The 10,489-nt window shown below is 40.4% G+C and overlaps 1 long non-coding RNA gene across 1 annotated transcript; it reads right to left on the reverse strand.

Annotated features, from left to right (window-relative positions):
- Positions 1–8,535: 8,535 nt before the first annotated feature.
- Positions 8,536–9,096, reverse strand: LOC143267187 (uncharacterized). Its single transcript, XR_013042101.1, has 2 exons — positions 9,035–9,096; positions 8,536–8,835 (listed from the first exon to the last, which is right to left on the reverse strand). It is a non-coding gene; the product is annotated as an uncharacterized LOC143267187 (long non-coding RNA).
- Between the last annotated feature and the right edge of the window lie 1,393 nt (positions 9,097–10,489).

The raw sequence follows: 10,489 nt of genomic DNA on the forward strand, positions 1-10,489 counted from the left end.
ATATTTATCTCAACTTCTTTGAACAGTACTGCAAAATTAACTTACTTAAAAATCTATTTTCCCTGTGTGCCTAGCCTGTCTTTGATGAAGAAACGTTTCCACAATGGACAAAGGTATTTAAAGTTAATAACAAATGGATATATTAGTGTTTGCATTTCAGGTTGGAGACCTGTTTTAAAAATTCATTTTAAAACATACAGGAGAAAATTATCCAGATATCTCACTCCTCAAAGGCGGTCTTCCTTACTGTAATTTCTAATAATTCTGAGTCCTTGGAAGTATATTGTGATCGGAATATATTGGCTGGTCTCATTTCATGCTTCGCTTTTTATCTGAAATGATTACAGCGGGTGACTGTTTGCCTTTATGCATCTAGCTCTCCTTTCAAACAGCCAGAATATACTGTTAAGTGACCTTTGCATGACAACAGAGGTCATAATACTAGTCTTAAAAACAATTTGGTATTTTTTATATCAAAATACTCCAACCCCCTGGTAAATAGGTTATTCACCGTAAAAGGATAGTATTTAATTCAGTGTGCTGTCAATTATAAAATTAATACCTTTTGCCCCTTAAGGTCCCCAGCCCCATTTTCACACACTTTTGTTCTTTTCGACCATCTTCCTGTGTTCTCCGTAATCCCAGCTGCTTCTGGTGATGGATACAGTGAGAGGGTGTCTCACTGTGATGATCCTAGGACAGTTATAAAAGTTAGGAACATCCAGCATTATGGATGAGACACAGATTCATGAGAGGCCAAGATTCTCAGCTGAGAAGAAGCAAGACGAGATTCTGGAAAAATCTCTGCATCGTGCGGTGTTGTCTCCCCATCTGAGCTGTCTTCGTTCTGTGGCTATGTTAGACCATTTGGCTGAGTTGTGCTCCCCTGACCCCCGTCTCTCGCCAGTTCTTGCCACTGGGCTCATTACACTGACTTTGTCCAGTTCTGCATTTAGCACTGCTTTCTTTGCTCTCCCTACCTTAAGTCCCCTCCGATCTCAGCATGTGTTCTTTGAATTTATTTCCATTAAGAGAAACAGCCAAGAGCTAAGCCACTTTGACAGTTGAATTTTGGAAAGGAATTAAATATTTAAAAAATCAGAGGACAGAATCTCAACTTCTGAGTTCACATTAAGTATTAAAAGTCTACCATATTTAAGGTGGTAGAAAAGTAGCTTGGGTCATGCCTTTGTTTCATTCGCTCTGAGTGAAATTACTCAACTGTTCCTGCCTCCATCATCTGGAAATGGTTCCTATTTCCTGACTCCAAGAGGTATGTGTGTGCTTGTAAGCAGGGCACCCCTAAAAGCTAGGGGAAATATGAGCAGTAGCTGTCACTTTCACCATCCCCAAGGATGCAACCCCTAATTATTTGGGGTTGCTTGGTCAGTTGGCAGCATCATCAGAATCTGTTGAAACAGAGCTGGTCCCAATCCCAAGTAACTCTCACGGTTTATCCTCTGGTCCTGCCCATACCTTCAGAAGAAGGAACTCAGAGGCTAAATTGGTAAGGTATGAATTCTGATCTCCAGATACCTAAAACATAAAAGTATTCTCCCTCTTCAGCATATCAAGAGGTGAGCCTTTGCAAGTTTCTCCCCGAATTCTAAGAAATCATCTTAGTCCCTTGATTTGAATTGAATTCCTTGAAATGACTAATATCCACCCACAACAGTGCCAGTGACAGATGCTAGCACAATAAGTTAGAGCCAGCCAAGTGCTACTCACAGTGAACCCAGAGGCATAAAGTGATAGAATCAAAATTTCTCAGTACTAGCCATGGCTAGTGTCCGTGCCAACTGAGTATGGTGCTTGAGGCTAGAAGACTTTGGTCAATGCAGAGGGACACTTCTTTCTAATAATGAGAGTGGTTGTTAGGCAAGTTATGTGGTCTCCTTATGAGACAGAAAATCAAAAAGAATTAAAGAGCTTGTATTGGCATTAAATAGAAGTTATGAGCACTGTAAATGTGAAGTACGTCAGAGGTCCATCGTTTATTTTGTCATTGATGCTGTTGTTATTTGACGTCTTGAAGCGAAAGGAAGTATTTCATTTGGAAGGAGAAAACTCTCCAAGGAAAGGAGACTCTCACCTAACTTGGGACCTTTCAAAGCTAAAAACAAGTGGTAGTGTATTATGTATTAAAGGATTGAGAGACTGTCATGAAGACTGAAATCCCGAATGCTTGGGAACATCACCTCTTGCATGGGTTTTAAAGTGGGAAGTTGGGTTCAGTTAAGACCAACAAACCTTTGTTGAAATCCTTGTCCAAATACCATCTATTAGGTCCTGGGATTCTGAGGTAAATGAGACACTCACTGTTCCTATGCATTAGAAGCTAATAGACTAAAACAAGAGCCAAAATCAACTGTTAGGCACACTATGTTTGAGAGAGATGTGTTCATGGTGGTTAGCAGCACTATCAAGGTCCCCATGAGATTTCCTGGTCATTATCTTATGGGGATGCTCTGCGGATAGCAATCCTTGACACATCTTCCTTCTTTCTCTAAGCATCCCTGTCTTTTGTCCTGTTCTGTGATGCAAGTTAGGTGACATTGAACATTCTCACTTGATGGTTATTTGCCTAAAAATATGAATGTTGGAATCGTGGATTTGTTGTCCCACCTTGCCCCCACCTCCTTTTTTGTTATACTGGAAATCTAAAACATTAGACATGGCCCAGGATTCTCGGTTTCTTACTCTGCGGTAAGTTCAAGAGAGAAAGGAAAAGCAGAGGGAATAAGAAATGATTACGAAGGAGTCAGACCGTCAGACCCAGATGGAAGCACTGTTGAAGAATAATGTTTCTGGAATTGCAATGTTAGATAACGGTACTCACCCCTCCTCCTTGTTTGGAAATGCCTCTGCCTTTAGCCTTGGTTCCCTCAGATGGGACGCTCTAGTGGGCCACCTAGCTTTTTACTCAGACTTTTTTTTTTTTTTTTTGGTGAAGAAGGAATTACCCACCACAGATACTATTCAGATAAAATCTGACCATGGTATGAAAAATAAATTCACAGGATTGATGGCCCACTTTCGTTTCTCATTGATTCTTGTCTCTTGATTTATGGGTTTGTTGGGGGTATAATATTCATCTAAGTTCAATGGGAAGATTTATTTTCTTTCCCCAAATAATTTTACATAAAAGCATCTTACCAATGTTCTGTACTAAGATGTACCTACCTACAGTTATTCAACATTATCAACATTTAAAATCACAGATTAAAGGCTTTTCAATAAGTATTCAACTGTGGTTCGAAGAAGCTTTAACCTTTAGAACTGCTGTGTAAACATGTTAAGATTTCAGCACTGAAATTACTAAACTTCACGGTAATTACTTGATATATTTGGTGATGGGAAGTTATCAAGGGGTTTGTACCACTAGCAACAAATAAATTGCTACTTGAGCGAGTGAATTAGAGTGAGCTGTCATTTAACCACAGCTATTACTGTCACCAGGAACTTCCATTTGGGAATATCACTTTGGGAGAATTTCTTTTCAAGTTTGGCATCTTACTTGACACTAATTTCTATTGTGTTTTCACTTTCTTTCATAAATAATCCATCAGCAGTATTTCTTATTATCTTTAAAAGCCTTCAGCTGCTCCTACAATCTTTTGTTGTCTATATATTATGTTTTGATTTGAGGCAGGTTTCTCCTCTGTTATTTCCTTGGAGTAGTTCTGAAGAATGATTATATTTTAGGATAAAATATTGTTGTGTATAGTTTTTTAAATAAACAGTTATGATGGTTACTATGGATGAGAGAGGACAATGGTTTCAGTCTTAGCTTCATTAATTTATTAATATCATCAATTTATAACAGAGTATGTGAAGAAGCCCTAGGAAAAATTTTGTGTGCAAAAGCACCATTTTCCCCAGGGATTCACTAGTCAGATTTCCAATTAGTGTTCAAATAAGATAAGGGATATTGACACCAGTCAGTTGGACAGTTAGCCATCGCATACCAAAGCTCACAATTTTGGTTTCTATGTCATATATTTTAATGAATTTATTTTATGTGTAGTATTCACATAATGTGTGTGTGTGTGTGTGTGTGTGTGTGTGTGTGTGTGTGTGTGTGTGTGTGTGTGTGCATATCTTTGGAGGCTGGAAGAGGGTAACCAATACCTTGTAGCTAGAGTATTAGACAGTTGTGAGCCATTCTGTGTGGCTACTGGAACCAAGCCTGGTTCATTTGCAAGGGCAGCAAGTGCTCCATGGCTGAGCCATCTCTTCTTCTTCTTTAACTTCGGGAGACACTCATTATCAGTTGAATGTTATCAGGGTTATAGACATCTAAAACACTTCTGGATTTCAACATTGGAACATTATCCTACCGTAGGCTATATTTTTAGTTTCAGGGTGGAACTTTTCCATCCCGTGAGGAGGTAGTTTTAAATGAAATGTTTGCTTAAGACTAGTCACTAATTCTGGGCTTCACAGTGAGAAGCATCTGAAATTAGTGTGGAGGAAACCAAGTAGAAATGGTTTTAAAATAGGGACTCAAATTATGGTTCTCAACTAACCTCTTGGAACTGCCAAATCATCATGTTAAGATTTCAGTTATTGAACTGTACAGTAATCACTTAATAGGAACGGTTAGCCAAAGGATTAAACCACTGTCAAAAATTAATTTACCATTTGGGAAAGGAAATTAGAGGTGGGTATGGAATTTTCATGACTCTATGCTGAGCATCAGAATGATATAGAAAACAGAAAAAGAAAATGGTCCCCATAGGGAGTGGCACTATTACATGGTGTGACTTTGTTGGAGTAGATGTGGCCATGGTGGAGGAAGTATGTCACTATGCAGCTGGGCTTTGAGGTCTCCTATGTTCAAGCTATGCCTAGTGTGACACAGAGTTCTTTCTGCTGCCTTTGGGTCAAGATGTAGGACTCTCAGCTCCTTCTCCAGCATCATGTCTACCTGCATGCTGCCATGTCCCACCATGATGATAATGGACTAAACCTCTGAAACTGTAAGCTAGCCCCAATAAATATTTTCCTTTGTAAGAAAGAAAGAAGAAATAAAACAGAAGAAGAAAATAAATTAACAGGGGAAATGTTTGCAATGCCTGAGTTGTATTCAATGAAGTTAACAAGGTAATAGGACACTGGGACAAGCTGAATTCAAATACTATCAAAACTGTTTACATCTTAACTTCACCCAGCAACTTCTCCATCTGCTCCATTCTCCAACCAGCTTTTCATTGTGCTCCCTGTTTTCAGTTAGTGCTCTCTGCTTCCTCCATGTAGCTAAGCCTGAGACCAGGAAGTCATCCTCAACCCCTTCTTTGTGAACCCCACATTTGTCACAGGGTCTATCTGTTACCTCTTGATGTTTCTCAGACTTACTCCTTTCCCTGAACCTACCATCTTCGTGTGATGACAGATGCTCCTGCCTTGTCTCCGTCTCGTTTAGAAAGCATTTATCTCAGTCACAAACCTGTTCTGTAGATTCTTTGTTCTCAGTAAGACCGACTTGAACTCCTGAGTGCACCTGGTAATCATTTGAAGAATTTCAGAAAATGGAGCTGCTGTCAGATATGTGAACTCAACTGATCTAGGATGCGGGACTATAATGAGATTTCTATAAACTCCCTTGGTGATTCTAACATACACCAAGGTTGAAAACCCAAATGAAATTCTCTTCCTTGTTTTTCCTCTTTTTATCATAACTTGCTGCATTTGTTTTGAATTCTCATAAATAGACATAAACAACACTGGAGTGTTTGGGAAAGCAAAAAGAATCTTAGGACTAGAGAGATGGCTCAGTGGTTAGGAACACTGGATGCTCTTCCACAGGACTGAAGTTCCATTCCCAGCACCCACATGGAAACTCTCAATTGTCTGTGACTCTACTCCCTTTTCTGGTCTTTTCAAGAGTCAGGTATGCATGTGGTGCCCAGACGTACTTGTAGACAAAACACCCACACACATAAAAAAAAATAATGAAAAAAATCTTTCTTGGGGTCCTGTTTTCCAGGCAGCCTCCCTGGTGATGGTCAGGCCCCAGGTGGAGCTCCAGGAGTCCAATTGGTGAGAAAGAGGAGGGTTTGTATGAGTGAGAATTGTTGAGACCAAGGTTGGAAAAAGCACAGGGACAAGTATACAAATGAAAGGAAGCACATGAACTATAAACCAATAGCTGAGGAGCCCCCAACTGGATCAGGCCCTCTGGATAAATAAAACAGTTGATTAGCTTGATGTGCTTGGGAGGCATCCAGACAGTGGGACCGGGTCCTGTCCTCAGTGCATGAACTGGCAGTTTGGAACCTGGGGCTTATACAGGGACACTTGGCTCAGCCTGGGAGGAGGGGACTAGACCTGCCTGGATTGAATCTACCAGGTTGAACTCAATTCTCGGGGGAGTCTTTGCCCTGGAGGAGATGGGAATGAGGGGTAAGCTGGGGGGAAGGTGGGGCGTGGGTGGGAGGGGGGAGAACAAGGGAATCCGTGGCTGATATGTAAAATTAAATTTAATAAATAAATTTAAAAAATAAAAAAAAAAGAAAAAAAATCTTAAAAATAGAGATTCATGGAGTTATGCTGAACATATTCTAATCCAGATAACAACATCACAACCTAGCAAAAACCTCTCTGTGAGTATGGATGAAGCCTATGGCTTATTTCTAAGTAATGGATATGATGAAGGTGACATGGATGGCCTGATGAGTACATTGGGAATGGACTTTCTTCCCCTTGCTGGCTTTGAGGAAGTGGTTGGCTGTGTCATGAGAGGGCCATGCAGCTGTGAATAGTCCTTAAGAGCAGAGTGGCCATGTTTTCTGAGTTGAGCAGTGCTCCACCAAGAAGTGCATGGATTCCGAACAGCTTTAGGGAGTCTAGAAGCACATTTGCACCTTATTGTGTCTTAAGAGAACTGGGCTCTGGCTGATGACTAGGGGCAGTCCTGCAGAGGACCCCAAGATCTGCTGGACTCTGGCCTGTAAAACTAGCCAGACAGTGGAAATCATTTCAATTGCTAAGTTTATGATGGTTTTTAATCAAGCATTAACATGAATCTAGGGGCCTCTTGCATTTTTCACTTAGAAACTGACCTCGCCAAGGCCTCATTTCATCTTCATTCAGATCTGAAATCTTGCCATTGAGGACCCAGAACCGAGGGGCAGCCCACAGTGTCCTTTGAGATGCTCCAGCTGGAACAGGTCCTGAGGTCTTTCTTGTTCTCAATGCAGCCATGAAAAAGGTGCTTTTCAATGGAGAGAATTTCCTGTCGCCACGTGTATTTGGACAAAGATTCAATGTCCAAGTCAGGAGACAAGCCGAGGGGATTCTACACTGGGCGAGAGATTAGATGGGATGATGAGAAGATGTTCAACGTCATTTTCTCCCAGGGGAAGTAAATTCAATACAAGATGTCAGATTGTAGGAGTTGCACTGTTTCTAACATAATGTATGACTAGTCAGGTAGTCAGTGGTACTGGTCTATGGTGAATGTTCACTGAGCTCTATTTCAGTAGCATACATAATTTGACTGAATTTTCTCATGCTTTCTAAATCTATTGCCTAGTTGAGTTCTAGCATGTATATTTTAGATTCTTTTAAATTAAAGTATGAAATAAAAATATGGGATATTGTTTAAATTTCAAAGCAATATTTTTCCAGAATTTATACTTGGCTTCAAGAGTCAACTTACATGTTAACATTTAAATAACCATTTTGTGGTAATCGTTTTAATGGTTTTCCTAACCTGAAATTAACACTTAAAAAGAGATTCATTTTTTGTCTTAGTTAGGGTTACTATTGCTGTGATGAAACATCATGAACAAAAAGTAATTTGGGGAGGAAAGAGTTTATTTGGCTTACACTTCCATATCATTGTTCATCTTTGAAGGAAGTCAGGACAAGAACTCAAAGAGGGTAGGAACCTGAAGGCTGGAGCTGATGCAGAGGCCATGAAGGGGTGCTGCTTACTGGCTTGCTCCTCATGGCTTGTTCAGCCTGCTTTATTATAGAACTCAGGACCACCAGTCCAGGGATAGAACAGCCAACAATGGCTGGACACTCCCTCATCAATCACTAATTAAGAATATGCTCTACAGGCTGGCCCATAGCCCGATCTTATGGAGGCATTTTCTCATTTGAGGTTCTCTCTTCTCAGATAACTAGTTTGTGTCAAGTTGACAGAAATCTAGCCAGCACAATTTTATTTTTTAAATCCAGAAAAAAATAAAATACCTTTTCTAAGAGGGGTTGTTTGTTTTTGGAATACTTTAGAATGTCTACTAAAGAATCAGTATTTTACATATCATTTGTTGAAATTACTGAGCCTTAAATTTATTGAATCATAATTGCTCTTACCAATTTTTAAGTGTTTTTATAAATCCCTTCTAAAATCAGATGAGGTTTTTTTTCCCTCCTTGACACCAAATGCTTTACATCATTCCACCCCAGACTTGTGGTAACATGTCATTGTCGCATATCTCTAATTCCCTCTGTGCATGAATATTTTGGTACCTTTTCCCTTATAAGGACAACATAGTGGATTAAGAACTCACTCCACTAAACTATGACCTCATCTGAACTTATATTTTAGTTATACCATAAAGTGCTATTTCCAAATAATGGGTCCCATTTATAGTTTTCAGGACTTCACATTTTCTTTCGTGGAGATGCAGTTCAAATCACACCAACATCTCTACATGTGAGAAGAAGCTTGCTAGGAAGCATCATCAGTACAGTGCTGAATATTAAACTGAAGAGCTTCCGATGCAGCACTGGAGCCATGAAGATTTCTGAAGGCATATGCTTCTTACAAAGGAAGACGACAAGCTTGAAGCAGGGTGATGATGATCTGCAGACTGTTAGCTGGAAGCAGAGGAAGGACAAAAATGATGTGATGAGGGAGGCCATAGCATTAGAGTTGGACAGAATCTGGCAGGTAAAGAAGTAGACTTTCAAATTGTGGAAAAGGTAGTGAGGAGAAAGTTATAATCCTGTGAAGATGAGTGATGGAGCCAGGATTGCTGAGGTGGAATTTAGCTGGGTCTACTTCCACAGTTCTTACCAGCTAAGAGCTTCTTGATAGCCCACTACCAGCAATATCAGCTATCAGTGCTGATTTTAGGAGATCCAGCCACATACCAAAGTACTCAGCATCAGTCTCCTGCTAGCCTTGGGTCATAATGACGAGGTCATAAGCCCTAATGACTAGGCCTGTGTTTTGTCTGGAGTTGTGTGTTTTCATGTCAACTCTGGACCTCTGACTTACTCTTGTCAGAGGTATTTCTAGGATCCATCTAACTTTTTGGGCCACCAAACTTGAGGAAAAACATAAAGATGGCCACTCTTTGAGGGTACCCTGGGCACACACTTCTCTGACTGGAGCAGAGGAGTATCAGTTTGTTCAGATGTAGACTGTCTTCTGTCATTCTCTTTTCTGAGTTCTTCTGTTCTTCTGGAGGGAACTTGCTGTATCTTTGTTTTCTTGGAGTTCAATATCCTATAGAAGGTGGTCATGGCTTCCATGCTAGCCCTTCTCAGACTTTCGTCTCCCTCCAGTAAACCAGAGTAGGACTAACTCTTGCTAAAGGGGGACAGTCTGGGTTTCTGGCTGGGTGTGAGGTTAGGGGACTTGTCTCCTTATTACTTATCTAAATGGTCTTGTAGGAAGGGCACACAATATGTAATGGTGTGTATGGTGTGACAGTTTGATTTGAAAGTGATGGACTTTTCTAAAGATCGTATTTCTGTAAAATAAAAAAAAAAACCTAGGTTTCTACCCTTAATTTCTCAGACCAATTTAGTTGTTCTGATTTAAAAACTCTACAGTGCCGGGTGGTGGTGGCACACGCCTTTAATCCCAGCACTCGGGAGGCAGAGTCAGGCAGATCTCTGTGAGTTCCAGGCCAGCCTGGACTACCAAGTGAGTTCCAGGAAAGGCGCAAAACTACACAGAGAAACCCTGTCTCGACCCGCCCCCACCAGAAAAAAACCCCAAAACCAACCAACCAACCAAACAAACTTTACACAAATGTCATCTATACAATAAATAACTTTAAGTAGAACTAAAAAACATGCTTGTGGCATTTTATTAAGTCAAGCAACCTTGAGGTAACTTTTGAAAACTTTGTATGAATGGTGTTTTTATTGGAAAGTCATTTGCTTGTTCTCTAGATTTAAATTTCTTTATATTGGGTTTTCTAGATCAGTCAGGTCCGATACATCAAAAGACCTTGGTGCTAACAAATAGAAATATCCGGGTGGCCTTGTGTGTTTGCTGATGTTCTATTTGTGGCTGCCTTTCTTGGTGTCCTTGTCGCTTTGGGTATTTAACTTGAAACTCATGTTTTCTTCCTTGCTTTAAAATTGCACTCCATTCCTCATGGAGCAAAGACTAATTACACCGCCTGTCCTACTGTGGGAGAGGCGCGACCTTGTCCCATATGCTGAAGGACCTGCAGCCCAGAGAACAACTCAATTCAATAGGGCATATCAGGTGGCGCTGAAGGGAGGGCAAGGG

The sequence above is a fragment of the Peromyscus maniculatus genome, chromosome 9 (assembly GCF_049852395.1).
Source record: "Peromyscus maniculatus bairdii isolate BWxNUB_F1_BW_parent chromosome 9, HU_Pman_BW_mat_3.1, whole genome shotgun sequence".
Classification (NCBI taxonomy): domain Eukaryota; kingdom Metazoa; phylum Chordata; class Mammalia; order Rodentia; family Cricetidae; genus Peromyscus; species Peromyscus maniculatus.